This window comes from Megalobrama amblycephala, linkage group LG19, assembly GCF_018812025.1.
Source record: "Megalobrama amblycephala isolate DHTTF-2021 linkage group LG19, ASM1881202v1, whole genome shotgun sequence".
Taxonomy (NCBI): domain Eukaryota; kingdom Metazoa; phylum Chordata; class Actinopteri; order Cypriniformes; family Xenocyprididae; genus Megalobrama; species Megalobrama amblycephala.
Window position 1 is genome coordinate 40073738 of NC_063062.1, and position 12376 is coordinate 40086113.

The following is a 12376-nucleotide window of genomic DNA, read 5'->3' on the forward strand; positions in this document are numbered from 1 at the left end:
AATCAGAATTGTTATGATTCCCATTAAAGTACAGTAAGGATTCCGTCCTTTCGATCGAATCCCTGCGGAATTTCCTCTCGGCACAGTTCATCTTAAAACCAGCGCCGTCCTGGGCCTCATGTGATTTCTTACCTCTTTACAGGCTCCCAGATGACTATCTAAAGACTGTGTTATGTTGTCACCACTGTGTTTTATTTATTTTATTGTTTATCAAGTTCACTACAAGACTACTCTGCTTTCAGCTGGATAACCGTCCATCAGATCGCACAGGACAAACAGAAACGATTCAGCCAATGTATGAACGGCAGAGGAAAGTAAACTGGACAGTGATACAGAGACAGAGATATTACAGCCTCCAAATTCCCCTGAGGCATAAACGTGAAGGAGATGAGAGGAAAACAGACAGAACGAGAGAAAAGCTAAGCAGCACTAAGAGCGCAAACACAATATGGCGCCGCACACTCCACCTGGATAATTGAAAAACAAAGTCAAAAGAAGAGCTGGCGTACAGTGGGGAAATGACAAATCACCTGGAGCATTGGAGCTGCGGCTCGAAGGACGGAACGATAACACCGAGCCAAAAAGAGGTCAGGATGCATCATTGTTCCCTTTCTGTGCCGAAAACAGTCGACTAGAAAAGGAAGCGAGCGGCCGGTGTTTGAGCGCACCAACACAACACAAATAAAACGCTCATTTACAGGCGAGATCACAGATTTGGCTGGCAGCACCGGTGCTCCTCATTAGCTGTTTTCAGCAGCAGGGTTCAGTATCTGCCGCGGTAAACCAGCACACAACAGATGCTTTTAGGCCCATGTGTACGAGCCTGTTGTGTTTCCAACTGAAACCGTTTCACGTATTACCCTGCATTTGGTGAGCCGTGAGCAGATGAAACCAGGACTAATATCGCAAAAGCCTCGCAGATCCCACTCTGCTCCTTCAAGCTGTCAGTTTTTGTAAACAGCAAGAAAGCCTTCAGAAAAAGTTTCTTATTCATTAGGTCTGATGCTGAAAAAGAGCTGAACGCGGCCCGGTGTCTGACAGATTACAAGTGTAGCTTTGCTCTTGAATGGCTCTTGAACTTGAAGGTGGGCCACTGTGAAAATAAATGAGAAATAAAATAATAATTAAAAAAAAAACAATTAAATAATAAAAAGTTCAATAATAATATACAAAATAAATAAAACAAAACAAAAAAAATATATATATAAAAATAAAATAAAAAATAAAATAAGATAAATATTACACATTAAAAGTGGCCTTTTTTTGTAACTTTGCTCTTAAACTTTAAGGTGGGTGACTGAAATTAAATCAGGAGAAATGAAATAAAATAGAAAATAAATAAAACACAATAAATTAAATTAAAATTAAATAATGAAATAAAGTTAAATAATAAAATAGAAAATATATAAAATAACAAAAAAAATGAAATGAAATGAAACAACACAATAGAAAATAAACAAAATAAAAGGATATAAATTAACATAATGAAATAAAATAATGATACATTAATAGTGGTATTTTCTTACTTTGCTCTTGAACTTTAAGGTGGGTGACTGAAAATAAATGAGGGGAAATGAAATAAAATGCAAAATAAATAAAACTAAATAAATTAAATTAAAATCAAATAATGAAATAAAGGTAAATAATAAAACAGAAAATAAACAAAACAAAATAAATTAAAATTCAATTAAATAAAACTACATTAAAAATTTAAATAATGATATGGATAAATAAATAAATAATTAAATAAAACAAAACAAAATAACATTTTAAAATATATTAAAAATTAAATAAAAATAAACATTAAAAGTGGCTTTTGTAATTTTGCTCTTTAATGACTCTTAACCTAAAATACAAATTAAATTAAATTAAAATAAAATAATGAAAAATTTAAATAATAAAATAGAAAATAATAAACAAACTACATAAAATAAATTAAAATTAAAAATAAGTATAAAATAAGTCACATTAAAAGTGGTCTTTCTTGTAACTTCGCTCTTGAATGGCTCTTGAACTTGAAGGTGGGCGATTGTGAAAATAATGAGAGTTAATGAGAAAAAATATCAAAATCCTCCTTGGAGCCAAAAGATAAAAATAGGCTGGACACAAATGTGACGGATAGTAATCGCGTATGCTTAAAAATCAATACGACAGCTGGTACTATATTAATGTCTTTGAGTGCGATCCATGTAAGTATCAGTTCAAACATGCCGAAAAAAGTCAATAACATAGTAAAGCACTGCGAAATCTGGGCTTATTTCCCCTGGTAACTCACAGACAGGCACAGCGATGATATGCACCGGACGGCAGCGCTGACAGAGGATATATATCGATGTATTGATGCGGCCCGAGAGAAAGAAGCCACAGATACAGGAGACGGAGGCAGCCAGATCTGTTATAATTTGTAGAAGAGCAGAGAAACCTGCTGAAGAGAAAGTGTGCAGCACTACAGGATCACACGCCATGTGTTTAAAACCGTCTTCTAAAGGTTAATAAGACAGCTGATTAAACTCACTTCTGTTTATTTCTTTATTTCTGTGCCATATCAGCTGAACATGGTGAAAGTGTGGTGTGGTCCTCCACACAGACCTCCAGGAGACGCATCAGTCTCGCTCGCTGCTCATTAACGAAGGTCAGAGAAAGTTTAAATCATACTAAATTACCACATGAGCAGATGCTTATTTCCTAACTGTACGGATCCAATTTATCTTGATCTCTTGTGAACCGAGGTAAAACATCATGTTGATAGGACAGAACGGGATGACGTGAACACTGTTCTGCTCTGACTGTGTCTCAACACCCGGAGCGATGCCTAATCTTATCACATCACGTTTTTGGGCCTTGCAGGCATGTTGATGTGCCAAAGTATAGGTAGGGGAATTATGTAACTTTTAATAATCTTAAAAAAGAGGGCATCTATTATAATCTACAACAGCCAAGCTAAAATAATAATAATGAAAAAATAAAACAAACAAATCTATCTACAATAATCTACAACAGTCAAGCAACTGCCACTAGAAGAATAGGGACTGCAAAATAATAAAATAAAATAAAATAAAATAAAATAAAATAAAATAAAATAAAATAAAATAAAATAAAATAAAATAAAATAAAATAAAATAAAATAAAATAATCTACAACAGCCAAGAAACTGCCACTGGATGAATAGGGACTGTGTAAAATGAAATAAAATAAAATAATAAAACAAAATTAAATAAAATTAAATAATGAAATGAAATAAAATAAATAAAATAAAAAATAAATAAAACAAACAAATCTATCTACAATAATCTACAACAGCCAAGAAACTGCCACTAGAAGAATAGGGACTGCAAAAATAAAATAAAATAAAATAAAATAAAATAAAATAAAATAAAATAAAATAAAATAAAATAATCTATCTACAATAATCTACAACAGCCAAGAAACTGCCACTAGAAGAATAGGGACCGCAAAATAATAAAATAAAATAAAATAAAATAAAATAAAATAAAATAAAATAAAATAAAATAAAATAAAATAAAATAAATAAAATAAAATAAAATAAAATAAAATAAAATAAAATAAATAAAATAAAATAAAAAAATAACATAATCTATCTACAATTATCTACAACAGCCAAGAAACTAGAAGAATAGGGACTGCAAAATAATAAAATAAAATAAAATAAAATAAAATAAAATAAAATAAAATAAAATAAAATAAAATAAAATAAAATAAAATAAAATAAAATAAAATAAAATAAAATAAAATAAAATAAAATAAAATAAAATAATCTACAACAGCCAAGAAACTGCCACTAGAAGAATAGGGACTGCAAAATAATAAAATAAAACAAAACATAACAAAATAAAATAAAATAAAATAAAATAAAATAAAATAAAATAAAATAAAATAAAATAAAATAAAATAATAATCTATCTACAATAATCTACAACAGCCAAGAAACTGCCACTAGAAGAATAGGGACTGCAAAATAATAAAATAAAACAAAACAAAATAAAATAAAATAAAATAAAATAAAATAAAATAAAATAAAATAAAATAAAATAAAATAAAATAAAATAAAATAAAATAAAATAAAAAAATAAATAAATAAATAAATAAATAAATAAATTAATTAATTAATAAAAAAATAAATAAAACAAACTGAAATACATTAAAATTAAAACAGCAAGAAACATTGAAAATTCAGCTTTAACGTGACAAGAATAAATTACATTTTACAATATATTCAAACACAAAACAACTCTTATATATTGTAGTAATATTTCACAATATTACTGTTTTTACTGTATTTTTGATCAAATAAATGCAGCCTTGGTGAACAGAAGAGACTTCTCAAAAATGTTAAATATTCCAAACTTTTGACTGGTAGTGTATTTACTAAAACTAGGTTACATTTTTCCTTACATGCACTGCTATCTGATCCAAATAAGTGAACTTCTCTCTCTCTATCTGTTCTCTCTCTCTCTCTGGGTGAAGGAGTCCTGATGAAGATAAATGTTGTAAAAGTCTCCCATTTCAGCGCTGTTGTCCCTTAAGGCCTGTAGGCTCATATTTCTCTCTTACTATTGTTTGATGATGTGATTTTGTTTCCCTCTCTTATAGATATATCCCAAATGTCTCTCATCACCCATCATCTTCCTCTGTAAGCCCTTATTCATCTCCTTCTATCTCGCTCTCTTTCTCAGTTGCCAAAGACACACAAGGACGTACGTTCATCTTGGCTCTCACCTCTAACAGTTTCTCAAGTGTCTGGATGCTGTGGGCCAGACGCACATGAGTATTTTATATCGCTTGCGTTCAGAACAATATGTTCCAGTGCTGCAGTTTAGTGAACCTCACTGAACTCAGATCAGAAGTGACCATCCATTCGCTTCTATATTACTCGATTACCGCATTTGTTTACATTCCGGCGTCTCCCATGGCGACCGAGGGAGCTGCAGGCTCCGCCCCTCCACTCACGGGTCAGACCGAACAGAGCAGCTCCACTTCTGCGGGATTTTCCACTGTTGCTCTGCTTTCATCTCCTGGAATAAAGAGTTCAAACACCTCCCGGCCTAACCTCTGCTCTTCTCTCCCGATACGCTGATCAAAGCTCTCGCTCTCTCCTTTTACCGATCACAGAGAGAGTCGCCGCACCACAATAGCAAGGTGTGTTGCTGCAAATGTGTTGCTGATGCTCGCGGTGAACAGAAGCAGCCGGGCCTTATGGGCCGAATACAAACTGAGCCGAATACAAGACAGGTTAGACTGAGACAGTCAGACGGGGCGAGAGGTGAGCCAAAATGTTGCCATCATTTATTCACCTCCTTCTTCCGAGAAGCACAGATCTCAGGCGCGTTCGGTGATAATCTTCCCCTCGTGACTGCATGATTGGTCATGTGATACACAAGAACCATTAATGACATCAAACCCGCATCCTAATGTGCTTTTATAACAAAATATAAATGGGATTAAAGTCACCATGAAATCAAAATGGACAGTTTTTTATGGAATATTGAAGTGTTTATTATAAATGATTATCAACATTTAAATTCATGTTCTGGTAATCTTGAATCAGAATATTTTCCTCTTGCAGCATCTCTTCTCTTCTCTGATGATGAGGGCGGGGCAACCTGTCACTCACATGAGATCCACCAATAGCAAACCACAACCATCCAATCAATTCCCCACAGACAAAATCAAGCCCCGCCCTACATTTGTTCTTGTTTGGGAAGCGATTCTCTCAGATATACGGCACAATAGGGAAGAAAAGACTTCTGTTTCCAGGGAACAGCGTTCAAAAACTTAAATATTTTGGTACTGTACTTAAAGGAATAGTTCACTCATCATTTACTCACACTCATGTATTTTTTTCTCAATGGAGTCCAAAGTTTATTATCGACTGTCATTATATGGACAAAAACATATCTTCTTTTGTGTCTCTTACAGGTTTGGAGCGATATGAGGAGGAGGAAATGATGGCAGAACGATCATTTTTGGGTGAACAATCCCTTTAAGCCAGTGTTTCCCAACCACTGTGCCAGGCTGTCAGGTGTGCCGTGGAAAATTATCAAGTTCCAAAAAATAAGTACAAATAAATGAAGAATCATTGTGCCGTTGGGCCGAAAACTTGTATATCTCTGTATTTTGTCATTTTTGTTTAGTAAAATTAATGCTATTGGTCATCCTTTACGTCTGTATGTGGGTTTTACAAATATCTAACCAATAAGAAGCATTTAAAAAGAGGTTTTGCGACTAAGTTCATTGGCTCCTCAAACCTCATAACTCCGCCCGCCTCCATTTAGGGAGTTTAGAGATCTCTGTTTGTTTCCAATGAAAGAGTAAATAAAGAACTCATGTTTGAGTATGTACATCGTTTTCTTTACTCACTAAACACTATATCCATAACGTTTTTTGTATTTGAAGAGCGTAAAATAGACTTAGGGCCCTGTTTTAATGATCTAAGCGAAGCACAGGTGCACTTATGGCGTGTCTGAATCCACTTTTGCTAGTTTTAACGACTGAAAAAATGGTCGGCGCGACAGGTGCATGGTCTAAAAGGGTTGTCCCTATTCTCTTAATGAGTCATGGGTGTGTTTTGGGTTTAACCTGCAATAAACCAATCAGAGTTCTTGCACCATGTTTGTAGTTATTTTATTTGGTTTGTATTTCTAATGTACAATGTTGGAAACATTAGTGGATCTGCACTTCGAATTCTGACTGGAAATAATAGACCATCTGGGTATCTTTAAAATAATAATTTCAACATACAACGATTTGGGACACATTTATTGTAATTTTGAATACTATTTAGGATGGATAGTATGCGAATTGGGATGCAGCATAAGTCTTTATTAATTAATAATCTGTTCTGGTCATCATAATTTGTGTGAAAAGGAATAAAAATTGTTGTTTTGCTGCCTCTAGTGTTCATTTAAAGGGGTGGTTGATTATGATTTTACTTTTTAACTTTAGTTAGTGTGTAATGTTGCTGTTTGATGATAAACAACATCTGCAAAGTTACGACGCTCAAAGTTCAATGCAAAGAGAGATATTTCCTTTTACAGATATCGCTTTTTAAACGGCTGGTAGGGACTACAACGAGCTTCTTCCTGGGTTGGTGACATCACAAACCGTAAAATTTACATAAACCCCGCCCCCGAGAACACACAACAAAGGGGGCGGGGCCATGTTGGGCTGCTTTAGAGAAGAGGAAGAGTTGTTGTAGTAGAGTGTTGTTGACATGCCGTCATTTTACGCCGGACTGCTTCACAAACGAGGGTCAATTCAACACAAAAGATGAACATGACGGCACATGCTAGTGGATGAGTTGAATCAACTCCACAGCAACTACATCAATTTATCCACTAACCATTCAGAAACGTCCAGTTTCACTCTAAAAGTTGTAACTTCTTCCTGAGTCTCTCCATCAGTGTCGACTCCGGTTTGAACAATGTAAGGCTGAACACTTTCGTCATTTTGGCTGCGTGAGATTCTCCAGCTTTGTTGTTGTTGAGCTGTTAAAGCTCCGCCCTCTTCTGGAAAGGGGGCGGGAGCAGCAGCTCATTTGCATTTAAAGGGACACACACAGAAACGGCGTGTTTTTGCTCACACCCAAATAGAGGCAAATTTGACAAGCTATAATAAATGATCTTTGAACTGAAACTTCACAGACACATTCTGGGGACACCAGAGACTTATATTACATCTTGTGAAAGGAGCATTATAGGTAACTTTTAAGCTGCAGTGAATTGTATGTATGGGTATGTTTTTGGAGCAAAAAATGTTGGTGGGGCACGTTTTCCAATGAGCGTGTGTTGAGAAAGTCCAGCTGTCTGTTATCACCTCACACAACACCTCACTATCAACACCGAGACAAATGCGTGTCCTCCCAAAACACATCTGAAAACACTGCCATCTCCGCTCCCGGAGCTCCCTGACATTTGAAAGATTATTCATTTTTATTTATCCATCTATTTATTGTCCTCCCCTCCAACAAGCCCACTAAGGGATCTCCATGAATTCTGATTAGCAATAATAACAATAAATGTAATCGCAAAGACGCCGAGCCAGAAATGTCAGAGGACAGGGATTAGCTAAACAGGACGACATGAGACGGGCGAAGATTTGATTTCTTCCCTTCAGAGGGATTCGGATTGAATAAATGACTCTGGGTTCGAGTCTGACGTCAAGCATTCATCACAATGAGCGGAAGATGATCGCTGTTTTGCTTCAACATTGTTTTTGTTTTCTTGATAAAATGTGTGAGAGAGGAGGAGTAAAGATGAAGATGTGGCCAAATGCACCTCTGTTCTTTTGTCAGATCAGCATATTTGGCTAGAGACACTTCTTCTTTCTGTGAGTTTGACTGAATCACTTTATAGCAGAGAATATGAAGGGCTTGTTAGCTCTTAGAAGAGACACTCATCTTTAACCCTCGACACCGCTTCTGATTCAACAAACAACATGCTTTCTGAAACACCACTGCTCTTCACAGCAAAAACTTGATCTAGACACTGTAAACACTATCAAAACTTTACTCTGTTTGTTTCCCTTGTGAAAACAGTGAACTTTAGTATACTTTTAAAAAGAGTACAAAAAAAATGCTGGGTTAAAAACAACCCAAGTTGGGTTGAAAATGGACAAACCCAGCAATAGCGGCAGTTTTATTTAACTCACCTACTGTTTAAAAATTACTGTTACTGTACTGTGTCTGATTTCTAATTTCCAACCTATATTTGGTCTATTTTAAGCCAGCCATAAAGTATTTTTTTTAAAATAGTTGGGTTAAATAAAACTGCCCAGCACATTGGGCAAACATTTAACCCAACCACTGAATTATAACAACCCAATCACTGAGTTAAAACAACCCAATCGCTGAGTTAAAACAACCCAATCGCTGAGTTAAAACAACCCAACCTCTGGGTTAAAATAACCCGTTCGCTGGGTTAAAACAACCCGTTCGCTGGGTTAAAACAACCCAATCACTGAGTTAAAACAACCCAACCTCTGGGTTAAAACAACCCGTTCGCTGGGTTAAAACAACCCAATCGCTGAGTTAAAACAACCCAATCGCTGGGTTAAAACAGCCCAATCGCTGGGTTAAAACAACCCGTTCGCTGGGTTAAAACAGCCCAATCGCTGAGTTAAAACAACCCAACCTCTGGGTTAAAACAACCCGTTCGCTGGGTTAAAACAACCCAATCGCTGAGTTAAAACAACCCAATCGCTGGGTTAAAACAGCCCAATCGCTGGGTTAAAACAGCCCATTCGCTGGGTTAAAACAGCCCAATCGCTGGGTTAAAACAGCCCATTCGCTGGGTTAAAACAGCCCAATCGCAGGGTTAAAACAGCCCAATCACTGGGTTAAAACAACCCAACCTATGGGTTAAAAAAAACACAGTCGCTGGGTTAAAACAGCCCATTCACTGGGTTAAAAAAACACAGTCGCTGGGTTAAAACAGCCCATTCACTGGGTTAAAACAGCCCAATCGCTGGGTTAAAACAGCCCAATCGCTGGGTTAAAAAAACACAATCGCTGGGTTAAAACAGCCCAATCGCTGGGCTAAAACAAGCCGTTCACTGGGTTAAAACAACCCAACCTCTGGGTTAAAACAACCCGTTCGCTGGGTTAAAACAACCCAATCGCTGGGTTAAAACAACAGAACCTCTGGGTTAAAACAACCCAACCTCTGGGTTAAAACAACCCAATCGCTGGGTTAAAACAACCCAATCGCTGAGTTAAAACAACAGAACCTCTGGGTTAAAACAACCCAACCTATGGGTTAAAACAACCGGTTCGCTGGGTTAAAACAACCCAATCGTTGAGTTAAAACAACCCAATCGCTGAGTTAAAACAACCCAATCGCTGGGTTAAAACAACCCGTTCGCTGGGTTAAAACAGCCCAATCGCTGGGTTAAAAAAACACAATCGCTGGGTTAAAACAGCCCAATCGCTGGGTTAAAACAACCCGTTCGCTGGGTTAAAACAGCCCAATCGCTGGGTTAAAAAAACACAATCGCTGGGTTAAAACAGCCCAATCACTGGGCTAAAACAACCCAATCACTGGGTTAAAACAGCCCAATCGCTGGGTTAAAAAAACACAATCGCTGGGTTAAAACAGCCCAATCGCTGGGTTAAAACAACCCGTTCGCTGGGTTAAAACAGCCCAATCGCTGGGTTAAAAAAACACAATCGCTGGGTTAAAACAGCCCAATCGCTGGGTTAAAACAACCCGTTCGCTGGGTTAAAACAGCCCAATCGCTGGGTTAAAAAAACACAATCGCTGGGTTAAAACAGCCCAATCGCTGGGTTAAAACAACCCGTTCGCTGGGTTAAAACAGCCCAATCGCTGGGTTAAAAAAACACAATCGCTGGGTTAAAACAGCCCAATCGCTGGGTTAAAACAACCCGTTCGCTGGGTTAAAACAGCCCAATCGCTGGGTTAAAAAAACACAATCGCTGGGTTAAAACAGCCCATTCGCTGGGTTAAAACAGCCCAATCGCTGGGTTAAAACAGCCCATTCGCTGGGTTAAAACAGCCCAATCGCAGGGTTAAAACAGCCCAATCACTGGGTTAAAACAACCCAACCTATGGGTTAAAAAAAACACAGTCGCTGGGTTAAAACAGCCCATTCACTGGGTTAAAAAAACACAGTCGCTGGGTTAAAACAGCCCATTCACTGGGTTAAAACAGCCCAATCGCTGGGTTAAAACAGCCCAATCGCTGGGTTAAAAAAACACAATCGCTGGGTTAAAACAGCCCAATCGCTGGGCTAAAACAAGCCGTTCACTGGGTTAAAACAACCCAACCTCTGGGTTAAAACAACCCGTTCGCTGGGTTAAAACAACCCAATCGCTGGGTTAAAACAACAGAACCTCTGGGTTAAAACAACCCAACCTCTGGGTTAAAACAACCCAATCGCTGGGTTAAAACAACCCAATCGCTGAGTTAAAACAACAGAACCTCTGGGTTAAAACAACCCAACCTATGGGTTAAAACAACCGGTTCGCTGGGTTAAAACAACCCAATCGTTGAGTTAAAACAACCCAATCGCTGAGTTAAAACAACCCAATCGCTGGGTTAAAACAACCCGTTCGCTGGGTTAAAACAGCCCAATCGCTGGGTTAAAAAAACACAATCGCTGGGTTAAAACAGCCCAATCGCTGGGTTAAAACAACCCGTTCGCTGGGTTAAAACAGCCCAATCGCTGGGTTAAAAAAACACAATCGCTGGGTTAAAACAGCCCAATCACTGGGCTAAAACAACCCAATCACTGGGTTAAAACAGCCCAATCGCTGGGTTAAAAAAACACAATCGCTGGGTTAAAACAGCCCAATCGCTGGGTTAAAACAACCCGTTCGCTGGGTTAAAACAGCCCAATCGCTGGGTTAAAAAAACACAATCGCTGGGTTAAAACAGCCCAATCGCTGGGTTAAAACAACCCGTTCGCTGGGTTAAAACAGCCCAATCGCTGGGTTAAAAAAACACAATCGCTGGGTTAAAACAGCCCAATCACTGGGCTAAAACAACCCAATCACTGGGTTAAAACAGCCCAATCGCTGGGTTAAAAAAACACAATCGCTGGGTTAAAACAGCCCAATCACTGGGCTAAAACAGCCCAATCGCTGGGTTAAAACAGCCCAATCGCTGGGTTAAAACAACCCAACCTCTGGGTTAAAACAACCCAACCTCTGGGTTAAAACAACCCAATCGCTGGGTTAAAACAACCCAATCGCTGAGTTAAAACAACAGAACCTCTGGGTTAAAACAACCCAACCTATGGGTTAAAACAACCGGTTCGCTGGGTTAAAACAACCCAATCGTTGAGTTAAAACAACCCAATCGCTGAGTTAAAACAACCCAATCGCTGGGTTAAAACAACCCGTTCGCTGGGTTAAAACAGCCCAATCGCTGGGTTAAAAAAACACAATCGCTGGGTTAAAACAGCCCAATCGCTGGGTTAAAACAACCCGTTCGCTGGGTTAAAACAGCCCAATCGCTGGGTTAAAAAAACACAATCGCTGGGTTAAAACAGCCCAATCACTGGGCTAAAACAACCCAATCACTGGGTTAAAAAAACACAATCGCTGGGTTAAAACAGCCCATTCACTGGGTTAAAACAGCCCAATCACTGGGTTAAAACAACCCAAACGCTGGGCTAAAACAACTCGTTCGCTGGGTTAAAACAACCCAATCGCTAGGTTAAAACAGCCCAATCGCTGGGTTAAAACAGCCCATTCGCTGGGTTAAAACAGCCCAATCGCTGGGTTAAAACAACCCAAAAGGTAGGTTAAAACAACACAATCGCTGGGTTAAAACAGCCCATTCACTGGGTTAAAACAGCCCAATCGCTGGGTTAAAAAAACACAATCGCTGGGTTAAAA

General features: G+C 37.8%; 1 protein-coding gene and 1 long non-coding RNA gene across 4 annotated transcripts in view; one reads left to right on the forward strand and one right to left on the reverse strand.

Annotated features, from left to right (window-relative positions):
* cd276 (CD276 molecule) overlaps positions 1–12376 on the reverse strand; it is a 122064-nt gene that overhangs the window by 50279 nt on the left and 59409 nt on the right. The gene's annotated exons all lie outside the window — the stretch shown is intronic.
* On the forward strand, positions 371–6521 carry LOC125254547. The gene is made up of 4 exons (XR_007181689.1): positions 371–587; positions 2550–2632; positions 4612–4651; positions 5938–6521. It is a non-coding gene; the product is annotated as an uncharacterized LOC125254547 (long non-coding RNA).